Source organism: Canis aureus, chromosome 26 (genome assembly GCF_053574225.1).
Source record: "Canis aureus isolate CA01 chromosome 26, VMU_Caureus_v.1.0, whole genome shotgun sequence".
Classification (NCBI taxonomy): domain Eukaryota; kingdom Metazoa; phylum Chordata; class Mammalia; order Carnivora; family Canidae; genus Canis; species Canis aureus.
The window spans coordinates 10,666,635-10,685,179 of NC_135636.1; the positions used below are offsets into that span (position 1 = coordinate 10,666,635).

General features: G+C 47.1%; 1 long non-coding RNA gene across 2 annotated transcripts; it reads right to left on the reverse strand.

Annotated features, from left to right (window-relative positions):
- Positions 1–15: 15 nt before the first annotated feature.
- Positions 16–18,262, reverse strand: LOC144298783 (uncharacterized). Of its 2 annotated transcripts, none has more exons than XR_013365665.1 (3): positions 18,064–18,262; positions 1,683–1,803; positions 16–155 (listed from the first exon to the last, which is right to left on the reverse strand). It is a non-coding gene; the product is annotated as an uncharacterized LOC144298783 (long non-coding RNA). The 2 variants fall into 2 exon arrangements; XR_013365664.1 differs by having other exon boundaries at positions 18,056–18,262.
- Positions 18,263–18,545: the final 283 nt, after the last annotated feature.

Sequence of the window (18,545 nt, forward strand, 5' to 3'; positions counted from 1 at the left end):
TACATAAAACACAATCCCACAACCAACTCTTTATTTCATACCCCTGAGGCAGGAGGTCTGCTGTAGTTGGCTGATCTTGAGTAGGCTTGCCTGGGCTTGGCTGGGGTAGGCTTCTGGTTGGGTTCAGGATGCTCCATTTGACTTCATTCCAGAGGCTAAGCCAAAGGGCAATAACTAACTCGGACAGGTTCTTGTATGGCAAATCACAGGAATGCAGATCATGCAAATATCTTTAAATTCTTCACTAGTATCACATCAACTGCAGAAGTAAACTGAAGGTCACCAGGGGAGACAGGAGATAAAACCCCTGGGGACTGAGGGCTGGGGCTGATCTTCCCTGGAAAATGTAGTTGAGTCTTCTGCTCTTTCTAGACTAACAAAGGTCACTCTTGTGTGATGTATTTCTCAAGTCCTTGAAAGGATGCTAGGGAACAGAGGTATTGCAACCAGAAATGGGTAAGACTGGTGTCTACAAAAGTCTTTGTCCATCCAACAACTATCCATTGCATAGCTGCTTTATGGCAGATTTACCATTCCCCCCTATGGGGTACACATGCCTGCTGGAGTCACAGCCTTAGTTTACAGCCTCTGTCCCCCTTGCATGGAAAATAGGCTTTTGGTATCCTGATGGATAGTTGCACCATCAAATTGTAACTTTGATTAGAATTTTAGAATAGTCAGTTACATAAACCTAATGAATTTAAAATTGCTGTTGACTATAACAGAGACCTGAAAAATAGTGACTTAAAACCCCAGGCATTTATTCTTTGCCTTATGAGGAAGTTTAAAGAAGGTATGCAATCCAGGGCAGAACCCATATTTGTTACATCTTTCTGCTCTATTGTTTGCAGTAAGTAGTTTCTACCCTCAGAGTAACCTCATGGTGTAATATGGCTACTGGAGCTCCAGCCATTGTATGAACTGCAGTCTGGAAGGAGGAAAAGCAAAAGGGGTACTCCTCTCAGTTCAGACAGATGCCTCTGAAGCAGGTTTCCTGGAAGCCCCATCAATGCTAAGGCTTACATCCCACTTAGTCACTAGTCCACATCTCACTACAAGAAAGACTGGGAAATGTAGGTTTAGCTGAATATATCCCTTCCCTGAATAAAGTCAGGATCCTGCTACCAAGTCAGAGAGTGAGAGTAGATATTAAGTAGCATACAGCATTTTTCTCCCACACCCTCTGATCTTTTTGCTCCCCAAAATGGAGAGGCAGTGGAATATAGCAGGAAAAAAAGCCCTGGCTTGGACTTGATCAGAATTGATCCCAATTTCAATTTTTACTGGTTGTGGCATCTGGGCAAAGTCACATAACCTGTCTGAACTTTCTGGTCCTTCTTCTGCAAAATGAATTGTTGACCATATTTGCTTTCCAGCATCCAGGGGGACCAGGAAATCTATGAATTATAACACACTATACACAAATTAATAACAGAAAAATTGAAAATAAAGCAAAGACGCTTTTCCCCTAGAAGGGAATACTTGATGGTCAGCTTCTCCCTAAACAGAAGGGATTCCCCTTTGCTCTCATTGCTGCCCTGCCCCCTAAGCTGTCATGCTTTTACCAGGCTTATCTCAGGGTGGGGGTGAGGCAGGACTCAGACAGGAAGGAGCTGAGCCCTGTGGATGTGCCTGGTATCCCCATGCCCTGGGGACATTAGGTACCTCAGGAGATTGTCTACCTGTGGATGGCTCCCCTTGATCCAGGGCTTCTCAGCTGTTCTGGCCGGGCTGTTGACTTGACTCCACCTTCACTGGGTCTCTCAAGGTGGTATGGGCTTCCCATGGCATGGCAGCTGGGTTCTGAGTGGGAACATCCCAAGAACAAATGTTTCACGAGGAAGAAAAGAGAGACTGCCACCTCTCTTATCAGCCAAACTGGAAGCGGCATTCATCATTTCTGCCCAGGTTCAAGAAGTGGAAGAACAGGCTCCCCCTCTCTGTGGAGAACCGCATTTATGTTAGGAAGTGTGAGGATTGATGGTAGCATCAATCATCTCAGAGAGCAGCCACTACAGCCCTCTTGGCTGTATGTTAAAATCACATAATTTCACCTGCATGGTAAAACACGGAGTACTGAGCGCACCTCAGAGACTGCCATGATTAGTAGTCTGCAGCATGGGTGTGATCATATTTAAAAGGTCTGGAGGTGGGATGCCTGGGTGGCTCAGCAGTTGAGCATCCACCTTTGCCTCAGGCCGTGATCCTGGGGTCCTGGGATGGAGTTCCGCATCTGGTTCCCTGTGAGAAGCCTGCTTTTCCCTTTGCCTATGTTTTTGCCTCTCTGTGTGTGTCTCTCGTGAATAAACTCTTTTTTAAAAAAATACAGAATAAAAGGTCTGGAGGTGATTCTAATGCACAAGGTTGAAAACCATTGGCTTACTTCAACCTTGAAAACACACACACACACCACACACACACACAAGACCCAGGAAGGGAAAGAGCCTAAGACTTGATCCATGAAGCCTGGGAGGATCCTCATCAGCTTTTAGGAGGCTCTGCTCCCCCTTTTACCTGGGTTGGTTTGGTTCTCATGGGACCTTCTGCCTGCGGTTGCCCATATGGTGGGAGAATATAGGAACAACATGGAAGCCAGGGTGGGAAACCAAGTGGGGATAGGGCCAATAGAGTTTATAAAACTAGCCAGGATTATCATTGACCCCAGACTTTTGATCTGAAATTGGTAGGTTGGCCAGTTTTTTCCCATTGTCTTCCCCAGGAATTAACTTGTGGCAGAACATGGTACAAGCTCTAATGAAAATGTCAGAAATCTCATTTTTAGAGTATTTTGGGTCAGTAAACCTACTGATAGTTAATATACCTTTCCCCCAAATGGCAGTACCTAAAAAGATGGTTTCCAACACCTTCATTTCAGGATGGAGAGGTAGGGAGCATGCTCATGAATATTCATGGTTCTGCCTACTGGCCTCACATATTAGAAAATATTCCTAAGGCTAATGAGCTCTTAAATTTCTTCTGTGCTAGAGAAAGAGGTTTTATTTTTCTGGATAATTTATTTTGGTGGCTGTCCATTTTCTGAAAGGGATCCTTCCTTTAAGACCCTGGGCACATTTCAAGAGCAGAGAGGAGTTTAAATGCCGCCCCCCCCCCCCCCCCCCCCGGCCCGCCCCCCAGAAGCCCGGAGCCTGGAGGTAATACGGACGACGGTGGCGGCGGTGGCGGTGGCGGGGGCCCTCGGAGGCTGGGAGGCAGCAGCATGAGGCGGTCGCCGGGGCCCAGCTCCCAAGGAGATCAATGTGTAACCAACCCCGCTGCCAAATGCATAAAACCACGCGACGGAAGACACGGAATCGTGAATCTGGACAAGACTTAATTGGGATCGGAGAGTCCTGGGCCTTTAAGGGACCTTATAAGACATTTGTCCAGTGACCTGTGAGACACCGGGACCCCCATTTTTTACTGTTGCCGAAGCGGCACCGAAGAGCAAGGCGGCCTCCCCTCTGCCCCTGCCCCTTCCCCCTTCCCGCAGTTGTCCGGTCCGGCTGTTGGGGGGTCTCCTTCCATCCCCCACACGTTCTCTCTGCACCTTCCACCTGCTCTGGGAGGAGCATTTGCGCTTGCGCCCTTCCTGTCCTCTGCACTCTGTTCCAGGTGCAGGTGCCCGGACCCCTGAGAGTGGCATTTCCCAGCCTCCCTTGCCTGCACACAAGCCCTCTGCACGGGGCAGAAATCCCAGGCATTCCCAGGCATTCCCAGGCATTCCCAGGCTGAGACGCACCCTCCCAGTTTCCGGTCTGGGCTTTCGAGGCTCCTCTACAGCTTCTTCCCGGGCCCCCAGGGCAGCCCCAGCGAGGACTCCGACCGGACTTGCCCGAGCCACTCACAGCGTCTGCGAGGCTGGGCTATTCCGATTGGCTGGTCTGGGTCCTAGGACGCCCGCGGTGTGAGCTTGGGGCTGGCGGTCCCGGGTCTCAGCCGCCCGAGGACCGCGTCCTGGGTGGGGGCTCCCCAGGGCGACCAGCGGAAGGAAAGTAGGAAAGCATCCCGGACGGACAAACCTGTGGCTGCACTGGCCACCCCGCTTCTTACTCCTCGCGGTGAGGGCTCCAGCGGCGCCCACAGGTTGTGACCCTCCCATATACTGCCCTGGCGCGGGGAGGTGGGAAGCACCAAACTTCTCAGGCCCGCCTGAGTGTAAACGTATTTCAGTTTGGGCTGCCCCGGAGGCCAGGACTTGGGTAAATGGGGAGTTTATTTGAGAAATGACCCCAGATGCCCCGGGAGGGAGTAAGTAACACAAGCAAGAGAAGAACACCAATGGTGGGTGTGCTAATGACAGGAGGAAATAGGACTCAAGTGCCCTTGGGGACCTTTTGAGAGCTTGTGTCGTTTTATCATTGCAAACAATATCTCAGAATCGTGCATAGGGGGATGAGGACGCAGGAGTTCTTTACACCACTTGGCACCATCCCTCCTTGCTTGGTCACTGCTCCTGAAAACAGTCTCTCCCCCAGCATTTCTGGCCAGATTTGCTGGGGGCGGGGCAGAGGAAGGGGAAATAGAGGACACTCTCAGGCAGAGCGACATGGATGCTCAAAGGAGGAAGCCTGTAGCCTGGCCCAGAACTGTCCCCTGAGGCTACGAGTGACTTCCGAAGTGGGCTCTGCTGCAATCTGTCACTTTGACCGTTGCAATGGACCCGTGAGGTTAGGACTACTCCATTTGCTTGACACTGAGGTTCAAACAATTGCAAAGCTCTGATACTAGAGATGCTCTAATAGTAGACAATCTGATTTTTAAAATAGAATGACTTAATTTGCAGAGTTCAGGGTTTTAAAAGTTTCTTCCACAAGTTTGACCTGCATTCTGTTTTGAAAGTTTATTATAGTTGGTCATTAATTGGCATTAATAAAGGCCCTGGCAGTTATTATCTGATAGTGATAAGCATTTTGAAACTTAGGAAATAGGCCCGCAGGTGAGAAATAGTAAGAGCTTCATGCTTCACAATGTTGATGTGGGCTCAAGATTGGCTGTAGCCCTACAGGGTTCATGAGATAGTGGGCCACGGTGCTTGTGAAGCATTTCCTGCTACAAAGGGAAATCATAGCTTATCTCTGGAGCCACTTTGTGCCCCACCATGAACAAGGTTCTGGCAGGCGGCACTCCCTGTGAGCCAGCCTCATTTTTCAGACATCATAATATAAGTTTTTAGGGTTGTTCTGAAAGCCTCTCAAAATGTAAATTCTCACAAATCAAGGACTAGATGGGGTCCTGGACTCTGTCGCTTTCCTCTCAAGATCCCAGGCCTAGAAACTTGGCACAAAGGGGGCATGAGGATCTCTTTGGCTTAGACATGGTAATGAGACAATAGGATAAATAACTTTCCATTTTGCCTCAGTAACATTAAGAAGCTGGTTGACCAGCTCCCTGGCTATAGCTGTGTGGCATTGGGCAAGTCACTTAACCTCTCTGGAATTGAGCTAGCCATATAGAAGATGAGGGAGTTTAGTTAATCAAGTGGCCAACATGAGGCACTGGTGCTGCCACTGCCCCTCCCTGCCCAGGGCATACGGTGCTATTCCTTTATGACACTGTGGTAGGGATTGGCCTCAGAACCCTTCTCAACACAATGAGCCAGGAAGCCACTACCAAGCAGGCAGAGTTGGCAGGTGGGTTGAAACCCATTTGTCATTCCTGGACAGGATGATCTCTAAAGTTCCTTCTAATTTTAAATAACTGGAGTCAGTGAATATGTAAACCAGAGGTCAGCAAACTATGCCTATAGGCCAAACCTGGCCCAGTGCTGGCTTGTGTGATAAAGGTTCTCTTAGAACACAGCCAGGTCCACTTGTTTGTATATTGTCTGTGCCTGCTTTTGTGCCATGGTGGCAAAATTGGGTAGTTGTGATGGAGACTGTGTGGCCTGCAGAGTCTAAAATACTTGCTATGACGTTGTCTACAGAAAAAGTCAACCAGCCTCTGATTTGAACGTCTTTCCTTCCCTTCAATCTTTTCTTCCATGAGTGAAGTTCCTTTATCCCTGAGGGTTCTGTATATGGCGGAGCAACATTCCAAGTGCCTGTGGGCCTTCGTCATCCCTAAGTCAGGAGAGAAGGAGACAAGTCGGTGGGAAGGTATAGGGAACAGAATCATACAGTGGGGTGAATGGAGAGGGGCGGTGAGATGGGGTTAGCAAAAGGAAAGATAAAGGTATATCCAGACAGGAGGGGCAAAGGCTGTTCTTTGTGCTGTCACCGAAGGGCCACTCTGGTCAGCTTGCCTGGCATACAGGTTGGAGGCCGAGCCAGTTGCTGTAGCTCTGTGCTCCAAGAACCTGGGATGGCCAGCTGCCCACTGGCTTCCATGAGCAGTTTGGCATGAAATGTACAGGCTTGGGCTCTTGTATTGTTTCCTGAAGGGAAACAACCACCTTTTCCTGGTCCATGGACAGCCACCACTCTGAGCCTGGATGTTGGCAGGAGTGTTAGCTCCCACCCTGGAAGGCTGAGTCAGGCTCTGGGACCTGGGTGCTGTTCCCCCAGCTGCGTAGGATGGGCTCCTGTATCTGTGTTCTGTCCGTGGGCTCAAAAATCTATCACCCAGTGAGTCTTACATGATTCTTGGGTAGAGCAAAGTCTACACTCTCTTCTCTTCTTCCCCTCCCTGGTCGGCTGGGATCCCTTTTCCAAAGTCCCTGTGCTTGGCTGCTAGTGGCTCACACCTAGGGCCTTTGGGGTCCTGGGGAACGTTTTGGTCACATCAAGAGCCTGAGGTGCTTGGGTGACTAAGTCTCCCTGTGGGGCAGCTGGTAGCCAATGACTTTTGGCAGAGAACAGAACCCATCTCCTTTGTCTCCAGGTGTAATTCCTGCCCCAGCTCCCCAGAGGGTTGGCCTGAGGCTGGGACTTAGTCAGATTTATGCACATTTAGGTCAGGCCATCACCAGGCCCTGACTGATGGGGCTAATGAACACAGACGATCCACTTTTAGATTCAGACAGTTAATTATTCACATAGACAGTGAAAGAAAGCATAAGCCAAAGGCGCCAGCTCTTCAGATCCTTGCCTCACACACCAAAAAAAGATGGTACTAACGCAACGAGACCAGATGACCACAAGGTGGCTTGAGGTTACCTCGTTGCTGAGGGGCCAGTTCTGGGTGGCAGCTTTAGGGGAGCAGGGCAGGAGACCCCATCCCTCATCAGACACGCAGAGGTGAGGAGAAGCTGCCTCAGGATAGCCTGTAGGTGGATAGAGAGGCGAGTGGGGACAGCCTCCCACTCTCTCCTGCTCCCGGGCGATCCAGGTGTCCCTCCAATGCTCAGTGAGAAGTTCCGTTCCTGCTGCTGTTGTAATCCATCACAAACTGGGAGGCTTAAACAATACAAATTTATGGTACAGCTCTGGAGGCCCGAAGTCTGAAGTAGGCTTCTCTGGGCTAGAGCCAAGATGTGGCTGGGTTGCACTCCTGCAAGCCATAGGGGAGAATCACTCTTTTCCCCTCTGCCAGTTTCTAGAGGCCTGGGTCCCTTGGCTTGCGGCCCTGGCCACACTAGCCCAACTTCTGCCTTCGACCTCACATCTTTCTCCCTCTTACGAGGACCCTTGTGATTATGCTGGGCCAACCCCGGTAATCCAGGATAACCTTCTCATCTCTAGATCCTTAACTTAATCCCATCTGCAGAGTCATCTTAACCACAGAAATGAGGATAGTCACAGATTCCATGGATTAGGATGCAGATATTTTGCAGGGCATTGTTCTGACCACCACACTTAGATTAGCTGTGCTTCTAGCCTCTGCACCCCTGGTCTGGATATAGGCAACATGGCCAGGGTGCTGTGGTAGGCCGGCGCTGCCTGGCTTCCCCATTCTTCCCCATCTGGCCCCTCTCACACTGTACTAGTTGTCCCTGGAAAACACTCCCTTAATAAATTGCTTGTTCCAGATCTTTGGCACTAGGGAAGCTGCCCTAAGATGGCGGGTTACTCCCTGTGTGGAGATGAGTACTTGGGAGGGTAGTGGGACTTGTTTCCTTTGCTGCTGTGCAAGATTATAGACCAGGGACCCACCTCCTCAGTTAATTAAGGAGAAGTTGGCTAGAATTCCTGAGGAATTATATAAGCCTGGCGGACCTGTGGGAATGAAGGTTGGATGGGAGTGTCCTAGACCATGTGGTTCAGAAAGGTTCAGCAAGGCCTTTGGGGAGGCCTGGAGCCAAAGTTGCTCATGAGAAAGCCCTGTGTCCCCCAGGAATGGGCCACCCCAGTTCGTGCAATGCTCAGTCAAGGGCTGGGGGCAGTTGGTGGGAGGTGAGGCCTCTGGGCAACAAGGCCTCTGGGCAACAGCTTCATAGCCCAGCTTGGGCAGGGCTGATCCCCTGGGAGCATTGTTGCACACCTGTTGGAATCACCTCTGGAATTATTAAAACAATCCCGATCCCAGGCCAATCAAATCATGGTTTTCTCAGGGTGAGGGGTGGGGAGGGGAGCCTGACTTAGGTATCTTTCTATCGCTGCTCAGGTGATTCTGATGTCAGCCAGGACTGAGAACTGCTGTGTCTAACTGCTGTGTGATGCATGTTCAGCTCATTCAACATGCATTCACTGGGCCCCAACAGCATGCCCTGCATGATCCTAGGTTATCCCTGAGACTATAGAGCTAGCATCTTACAGGGTGTGAGTAACAAGGGGATACAGTTTTGTGTATGCATTTTCACATGTGAGGAGGGGAGAGGGGGGTCAGGGAGGGTGGAAAAAACAAGACCTGGGGGGGAAAAAGAAGACACAGAACAGGTTTTTAAAAGAAGACATTAGGGTGCCTGGGGGGCTCAGTCAGGTAAGCATCTGCCTTTGGTTCAGGTCATGATCTCGGGGTTATGGAATTGAGCCCAGGGTTGGGCTTCGAGTTCATTGGGGAGTCTACTTCTCCTTCTCCCTCTGTGATCTCTCTCGTTCTCACTCTCTCTCAATTAATAAATAAAAAATTGGAAAAAGAAGTCATTCAATGTTGGTGAAATGGCTGCTTTTCAATATATATATATATATATATATATATATATATATATATATATTCATTCTTTTAAAACCAGACTGAAGTATATACTGTTTTATTTCACTTCTTTTAAAAACTAAATCTAGCACCTCCGCATATTTGAAAATAATGGGATAGTTTGACATCTACTGGATTTCAGAAACTTGTTCCCTTGGAATTCCAGCCTCACCACCAAATGAGTAGAAGCTTGGTGAAGGATTCTCCCATTTACTACCCTTCTTTAAAAGAAGTGATAGAGACAGGGCTGTTTTTAAGTTGGACTGAAGGAGAAAAACTTTTTGTCCTTTCATCCCAATCCTAGTTGTTAGAACACAGTTAAACTTGGAAGTTGTGATTGAACATTGTACACATTTTAAGTCTTGCAATGGTGCTTTAAGTATCAATGTAGCATGTGAAAGGCATTGTATAGACAGGTAAAATTTCCTTTTCTGAGCGTCCAATGTGATAACAGCACCTCTTCATCTTTAACTTGAAATCAAAACTATCAGATTTTATTTTTGTATAATTTAAAGAAGGTGAATTTAGGGGACTAGAAGACTCTAAATTGGCTTCTACAGATCCAGTGACTTAAATGTAACCAGTGTGTTGGGATTTTATAGCTAAAATTATATTTGTGTATATAACTTTAACTAATCTGTAAATTGTAATGAATATATTTGCAATTATTAAATGTTACATGATAAAAAAAGAAAAAGAAAAAAAACACCCTCTCATCTTGACCCCCTCGGCCAGCCTGACTCTCTGGGTTGGCAATGGGTACAGTATCTGGACAACCCTAAACCGTGAAGGTGGGCCTGGCTCTCTGATTCCCAACTCATAATTGCACCATCCCCAGAAGGTTGCAGGAAAATGATAGCTTCAAAGACTGGTGAGGTAGGAGCTGGGAGCCAAGAGGTGGATCAGGATTCTGCTGGTATGCCTGGGTGTGGGGGGTGGGGGGCAGGGGAGCCCCTGGGAGGACTAGGAAGGGCCACTCTGAAATCAGAAGGACTAAAGAGAGGCATTGGAGGCATTGACTACGATGGTTAGAAGTACCAGTTCTCAGATATGGCCCATATCAAATCACAGTGCTGCCATTTGCTATCTGTGTGGCTTTGGATAACTTTTCACCTCTCAAAACCTCAGTTTCCCCATCTGTAAAATGGTGTTGATAACACTGCTTCTCTCCTGAGGTTAATATGAGGAGTCAAATAGAGCATCCAGACAACTGTGTAGTGACAGGCAAAATAATGAAGTTGGATCTCTATTTCTTTTTTTTTTTAATTTTTATTTATTTATGATAGTCACAGAGAGAGAGAGAGAGAGAGAGAGAGGCAGAGACACAGGCAGAGGGAGAAGCAGGCTCCATGCACCGGGAGCCCGACGTGGGATTCGATCCCGGGTCTCCAGGATTGCGCCCTGGGCCAAAGGCAGGCGCCAAACCGCTGCGCCACCCAGGGATCCCTGGATCTCTATTTTGCACCATGTCCACAAAATTTACTCAAAATGGACCAACCACAAGACAAGAAAAGACAAGGATAGATCTTTATGACCTCAAATTTGGCAGCAGATTCTTAGATATGACACCAAAAGCATGTGCAACAAAAGAAAAACTAGATAAATTGAGCTTTATCAGAATTAAAAACTTTTGTGCATCAAAGGGTATTAGCAAGAAAGTGAAAAGACAGCCTACTGAATGGGAGAAAGTACTTGCAAATCATATATCTGGTAAGGATCTAGTATCTAGAATATATGTGTGTGTATGTGTGTGTGTGTGTATAATCTTAAAACTCAACAACAAAAAGACAGCACCATTAAAGAAAGGGCTTGGGCAAAGGACTCAAATGAATATGTCCCCAAAGACATCCAGATGGCCAAGAAGCACATGAAAAGATGCTCAGCATCATTAGTCATTGGGGAAATTGAAATCAAAACCACAATGAGATACAGCTTCACACCCCATAGAATGGCTATAATAAAAAAACAAAACAAAATAACAAGTGTTGGCAAGAATGTGGAGAAATTGGACTCCTTGGAGATTATTGTTGGGAATGCAAAATGGTTCAGCCTCAGTGGGAAAGAATTGCCAGATGACCCAGTGATTCCACTCCTAGGTGCATATCCAAAAGAATTGAAAACCAGCTCTCTAACACATACATGTACACGCGTGTTCATAGCAGCACTATTTTCAATAGCCAGAAAGTGGAAATAACACAAATGCCCACCAGTGGATAAACAGATAAATAAACTATGACCTATCCATACAATGGAATATTATTCAGCCACAGAAAGAATGAATCGGTAGATACATGCTGCAGTCTGGACGAACCTCAAAAACATTGTGTTAAATGAAATAAGCCAGACCCAAAAGGTCACATATTGTATGACACCATTCATACAAAATATCCAAAGTAGGTAAATCCATGCAGACAGAATGCAGACTGGTGGTTTCCAGGGCCTGGGGCTAGGGGCATGGGTGAGGAATGGGGAATGACTGCTTGGTGGATATGGGGTTCCTTCCTGGGGTGATGAAAATGTTTCAGAATCATCTTTGGTGTTGGTTGCATACACTGTGAATGTACTAAATGCTACTGAATTGTTCACTTTTTTTTTTTTTTGAAGTTGGCTCCATGCCCAGTGTGGAGCCAATGTGGGACTTGAATTCACAACCCTGAGATCAAGACCTGAACTGAGATCAAGAGTTACATGATCAACTGACTGAGCCACCCAGATACCCCCAGAATTGTTGGCTTTAAAATGTTTTTTCTTTTAAGATTTTATTTATTTATTCATGAGAGACACAAAGAGACAGAGACAGAGACACAGGCAGAGGGAGAAGCAGGCTCCATGCAGGGAGCCTGATGTGGGACTCGATCCCAGGACCCCTGGGATCACGCCCTGAGCCGAAAGCAGATGCTTAACTGCTGAGCCACCCAGGCATCCCTGGCTTTAAAATGGTTAATTTTATATTATGTGAATTTCACTTCAATTAAAAAAATAACAATTTTAAAAAGAGACTACCCAGGTAGATGCTAGCACCCTACTGTTGTGCTGGCTCAGCAAGTCATGGTGTGGCAGCTGGTAGCTGTCAATATTCCTGTCTCCGCAACTGGGATCAGTGTGATCCCAACACTGCTCTTGTCTCCTTGGACCCATCCCATGCACACCACCAGGCCAGTTCCTCCCCAACCCCAGGAAGGAACCACCAGCTGTCTCTTCTCATCTGTTCAGTTTTAGGTGATAAAATGTCCTCAGGCACTCGTTCAGATAGAAGACTTGACTCAGTTTAAGTCCTGATATGCCCAGTGCAGTGTAATCACCCAAACTCTGGATGTGACGGTCCTGCCTAGCTCAGGTGTGTTCCCGCAGCCATGGGCAAGTGGGCGGGATGAGCTCTCTTGCTATTTCTCTGGCTAGGGCACATATTCCTCCTTGGCATTCACCTTTGACTCTTCCCGGGGGAAGTTGAGGGACAATGGTGAGGGTCAGGAAAGGGGCAAGTCTCAAGAGGACTTGAAATGGTCTTATTGCCACCCTCTTTCACCCTCATCTGCTACCTGACAAGCCTGCAGGCGCCCTTGCTCTGCCATTGCCATCCATGGGGGCCTGGCTGGCTCCAGGGCAGCCACCCAACCCCCACCTCAGGCTGATGACCACACCTCTGGCCTTCACATTCCTAGGCCCTAGGACTAGGAGACTATAGGGTCTCATTGATTTCCTTTGCTCCAGGTTGAGCAGGTTGAGGGGAGGGTAGCAGCATTCCCACCCCATTCCTGGGAGGGTGGGCCTCACAGCCACCAACCACTTCCCTCAGAGAATTCTTTGGTCACGTTGGGTTCAACCCTTTGTAACCTTGAGGTGGTCAAGAGACAAAGTGTCACATGCCTGGTTTCCAGGCATCACTTTTGGAAATCTGGCCTGAATTCCCTTTGGCATGCTGGGATCGCCCTTCATTTGCACATTCTTGGCCTTTAGGCCTCAGGAGAAATGAAGATGGAAAGAGTTCCTTTAAAAAATCCTGGTACATTTTTTTGTCACAGTATGCCTTCGTTTCCTGGAACTGTTGTGACAAATTGCCACAAACAGGTGACTTAAAACAACAGAAATATATTATTTCAGAAATCTTGCAGTTGGAAGTCCAAAATCAAGGTGTTGCCAAGTGCTGTGCTCCCTCCGGAGCCTCTATGCGAGAATCCGTCCTTCTCCAGGCATTCCTTGGCTAGTGGCTACATAGCTCCATCTCTGCCTCTTCCTCCAGTAGCCTCTGCCCCCCATGTGTTCTCCTCTCCTGTCACCTAATCTCCCCCTGCCTCCCTCTTATAAGGTCACCTGCATTGGAGTTAGGGCCTACCTATTTAATCTAGGAGGATCTCATTTTAAGATCCTTATGTTAATTTCTTCCATGAACATCCTTGTTCCTTGCATCCTTGTTATGCAAATAAGACCACATGCATAGATTAAGTTGGACTTATTGAATGGAGCCACCATTCAACATAGAATTTCTTCCCCATTTATTTTCTTTTAGCCTCATTCTCTTCTCCTGTACTCCTTCCCTACCACAGACAACAGAGGAGATTTTAAATGACCGCAAATTCTTTGAAACTTCTCCCATAAAGACCCCAGAATCTATGTCCCTCTCCTTGAATCTGAGTGGGCTTGTGACTGCTTCTACCATTAGAGTGTGGTGAAAGTGATGCCATGTGACTTCCACACAGCCTCCTCCTTGCTTGCTGGTACTCTGAGCCTCTGTAAGAACCCAACTACCCTGAGACTACCATGCAAATGCTAGAGGCACTCTGGTTGACAGCCCCAGCTGAGCCCCTGCCAAAATGCCAGACATGTCAGCAAGCTGCCTTGAGCCCTGCAGACCACTCAGCTTCCCGCAGATACCACCTAGTGACCCCAGTCAGTGCCCATGTGGAGCTCATCCCCTGGCAAACCTATTTAAGGTCCTGACCTCTGGAATCCACGCAATAGTGTAGAATGGTTGTTTTAAGTCACTAAGTTTTGGGATACCTGTCACTGAGCCATAGTAACTGGAATAGCACCATTCAGTCTATTTCTTTGCTTGAAAATATATTTTGTTGTTTTGGGTGCATGCCTTTAAGTTTATATAAATGATTTCATGTTATAGATCTCATTCTACTTTTTCCCCCCACTCATTACTTTTATAAAGCTCCCCACCATACAAAATAAGTGCTATCTGTTTTGTTGCTTCAAACTGTTGGCTGGGCCTCCGAGCTGCATGTAGTGTGCACAATTTCTCCACCGGAGGACATTCATTTTCTTTCTGGCTTCTACTATCACCAGCACCACGATGCATAGCTCTATCCTCAGCCAATTATAGATTTGTAAGAGCAAATCTGGGGATTTACTCAGGGGCAGAATTTCTGGGTCACAGGATGAATGACTTCTTTTTAGAGCCAGAAGTGTGTTGACCATGTGAGTTCACACTCATGTGCACCAGTAGGTGGAAGGTCCTTCTATTCCAAATCTTTATCTCACAGTTTTAATTTTCAATTTGTGTGATTACTAGCAACATTAAGTATTTCTTTAAGTTGTTAGCTTTGAGGTTTCCTCGTATGTTGATTGCCTGGTCGTGTCCTTTGCTCATTTTTTTTTATTGGGTTTGCTTTTTCTTCCTCGTTGATTTGCAAAAGGGTCTGCAACGCTTGGATACTAATTTGTCTGTTTGAGACATTGCAAATATTTTCCCTCATTTTGTTATCTGCCTGTGAACTTTGTGGAATAGAGATCCTATTAGTTTTGATAAAGCCTATTCACCAATATTTTGTCTTATTGTTTGTGCATTTAAAGGTGTGTTTAATTTTCTACCTTTGGACCATAAAGGTGTTCTCCTACCATGTCTTCTCTTGACAGTTAGCATCTTATTTTAGGTCTTCAACCCAGCTAGAGCTCATCTTTGTGCGAAGTGATAGGTGGGGATCCGATTTCATTTTTCTTCATGTTTACCCAGCACCATTTACCAAACAGCCAGTTCTTTTCCAGTTGATTGTGTCAACACCAGTATTTCTTGGCAGAGGAGTCTGTGTTCTCAGCCTTGCCTCCACCACCTAGATTATAAACTCCTTAAAGACAGAGGTGCCCTCTACTTCTTCCCTTCTTCTTCCTCATGCATTTTCTCCTTCTTGAAGCCTAATGTCTGGCATGGTCCTGTGCATGGAATGGCTGCTCATCTACTGGTTAATTGGAATCTCCAACCTTCATTTCTTTATAATAAGCACTATTGCCTGGAAGGCACATAGAATTGTTAAATTCACTGAGCTTTGTGAAACAGGGAGGGAACATCATGGATAGAGAAGTTCTAGGTTGGGTGACGTTCAGGGTAGCATCCCAGAGAGGCAGCATCCTACCTACCAGGTTGGCAACTCCCACCATCCTGGGGCCCTCTTTCTCCAGAAAGTAAAGAAAATCGAAACTAGCAGGTAACTTTCAAATTAGATCTTAAGGATTGGGAAATTCCATAACATCACCATTATCATGAAATCACAACATGATTCCATAACATTGCCATTAGTACAGGGAAGGGGAGAGGAACTACACTTTTTTGAGCCCCTACTATGTGCCCAACACTGTGTGGTACTGTGTGGCAACAGACCACCAGAAGTCCTGTCCCTGCCTTTAAGAAGTTTCTTGGAGGAGGATGAAATACAAACTGAAAGGTGTGCTTAGTGCATCAATGGAGATAAGCCAAAGGCATTGGATGAGGAGAGGGCTGGCAAGAGGGCAGGTATGAACAGAGGAGTACAATTGGTCAAGGAGCTTGTGAGAACAGAATGAAGCGGATTATGGAAACAGATGGAGAAGGCATGGTAACAGGGTAGGAGGAGAATCACAGGAGAGAGATGTCATGGAGGCCAAGTCTAGGAGGGATATCAGTGTGTCCTACATCATCCCTCAGTCCACCACTGAGTGGAGCTACATGCAGTGTGGACAGTTCCTGTGCATGCAGGTGGCTCCCCACATCAAGCATCCACCATGGCTGTCTGCTTTCTTGCCTGAGGGAGTTAATGCTCTTGGCGAGTGACCCTCAACCCGTGGGCACCAAGAGCCCAGCTAAATGCTTCTGCCTTTCATCCTTGGCAGAAGCAATTCCAAGGTACATTCTGTAAAGTTGCTCAGAGGACCCAGGAGGGATGGAGTCCCAGCTGCCCATAGCAGGATTCAGAAAACATGCTCATTCCTTGTCCCATTTTCCCTGCATCTCACTTCTGCTTCCTGGGACCACCTCCCAAATAAACTATTTGCATCCAAGTCCTTGTTTTGGATTTCACTTTGACTGAACCTGAACTAAGACAGGAGAGTAGAGAGTTTTAAGAAAGAGAGTGAAGGACTGTTCAAAATGAAATGAGGTGGGTAGTGATATTAGCTAAGAAGACTGGCCATTGGGTTAGCAATGAAGAGGCACTGACATCCTTGGTGCCAGTTTGGTGGCATGGTGGGGAGGTGGTCCTGGGGGACTGAGGAAGCAGAGACAGTGAGAGCTGCTTTGAGGAGTTTAGAAGAGAGGGAGGAGACGATTCCTTCACTACCCAGCTGTCCCCTTCCCCCATTCCGACCCGATTCCCACTACATTCTGCCTTCTCCCCTCCACAGAGTTCTCTAACCTCCTTTGGGGGATGGTGTTGCTTTATAAACATTTTTTTTTCTGGAATTTTCCAGACACCCCAGGGTTTCTGCCCCTGTCTTGATGGTACAGAACCATAGTCCATGTACCAGCTCTGTGTTTGGAACTATTGTAGTCTGCTTTTTTGAGGCTGCCTCAGACATCCACCCAGCCATCCCCAGCAGTGAGGTAAGCGGAAAAATAGGCACAGACAAAACATAACCATGTGTCCAAGGTCAGCCAGGAAGCCTGCGGCAGCCTCGAGTCTAAAACACAGAAAACAGATCTCCCAGACCTAGCCCCAGTGTGATGAGCTAAGCCCACACACTTCCAGAGGACGAGGAGGAGAGAGAAGAGGAGGAAAAGGAAGTTCTCATTCCTTTCTGTCTGTAGAGAAATAACCCATGGATGTTGGCAGCATTGGTAGGGCCAGCTGCAAGGAGCCCCATAGCTGCAGTGTCATGAGAGGGTGGGGATGTCTGCTTGGCCAGGCCTGGGCCCCGGTGTCAAGAGCAGACACTGGCCAGCTTCTGTGCTGAGCTCCAGGGCACAAATACACTTGTGAGCGGGTTACCAGGGTTGGCTTACTCCTCCCCAGTGCCCAAGTTCAAATCCAAGTCAGGGAAGGCCTTGGGTTTGGAAGAAAAACAGAAAAGGGAGGGAGAGAGATGGGGGTGGTGGGCTTACATTTACAGACTGAATAATGCCTACCTTGACCACAGGGCAGCACTTAGCCAGGGAGAAGTGCATGGGTGCATGTGTGTGTGTCATGTAAAAAATCCACAGGATTATCAACATGCATCTTCCTGAAGTTAGGAGGATAAAATTTCATATTTTCAAGAGTGTGAGGAAATAGGAAGCACATATACACTTGGGTATAGAATGTAAAATTGTGAATTTTGAATTGACAATAGGAGACTTTAGCAAAATATTTGAAAAGCACCTATTTAGTTTAGTGGTGTGCTTGTAAGTGTTTAACAACCATCTCTAAAACAACAACAGCAAACAGTTCCATTTACAGGACGTGCCAGCTTCCATGGTGTGGATACTCTCTCAATGGCCACTTTCAGCCTACCCGTGTGATACCACTGAATGTGGAGCTAGGGAGAGATGTGCACAATGTACTCTCACAAGCTGATGTGAGCTGGCTCCAGCCTAATGCCAATTCTAGTCCAACCTCCCCATTTCATAGCCCAGAGAGAGAAAACGATCCTCTCAAGGTCATGTGAGGTGTTAGTGGCAAAGTTGGACTCCTAGCCAATGTCCTTCCCTGTATTCCATGCTACCATTTACTATTGTTTTAGTTGTTTGTCTCTAGAATAAGGGAGGCTTCCTTCCACCAGCCTGAGTCTTTCTTTTCTATTTTTAGAATTGTTTGTGTGTGTATATGTCTTTTTCCACTATTTTATTTGGCCATTCCCTCTGTCAGGAATATACCTACTCACTTGCCCAAAGATGGCATCTTTTTTATCCTTCAGGCTCCAAGTGTCATCTGTTTAGAGAGGGCTTCCTTGACCTCCATACCACATTCAGTCCCCTCCCCGTCACACAGCCTGCTCATTTTCTTCATGTCCTTTAGTGTGTAAAATCATCTTCTTATTACTCTTTTCTCCTCCCTAAAGAGCAGTCTCTGTGTGAGCAGGAACTGCATATTTTTCATTGTTATGTCAGCTTCTAGAATGGGCCTGGAATCTATTCTTTTATTTGCTAGGTATTTATTGAGCACCTACTATGTATGGGTCAGGCACCACTTTGGTACCTCGCTTTCAGAGAAGAGCTGGGTCCTGCTGCTCTAAAAAATAGTGTGTTCAGAGTTACTTTCTGTGGCTGTGTCTGGAGGCTGGGACCTGCGATGCTTTATTCAGGAACAAAGCTGAACAGAGAGGCAGCAGATCTGGGATGCCGGCAATGAGCACTGGCTGTGGAG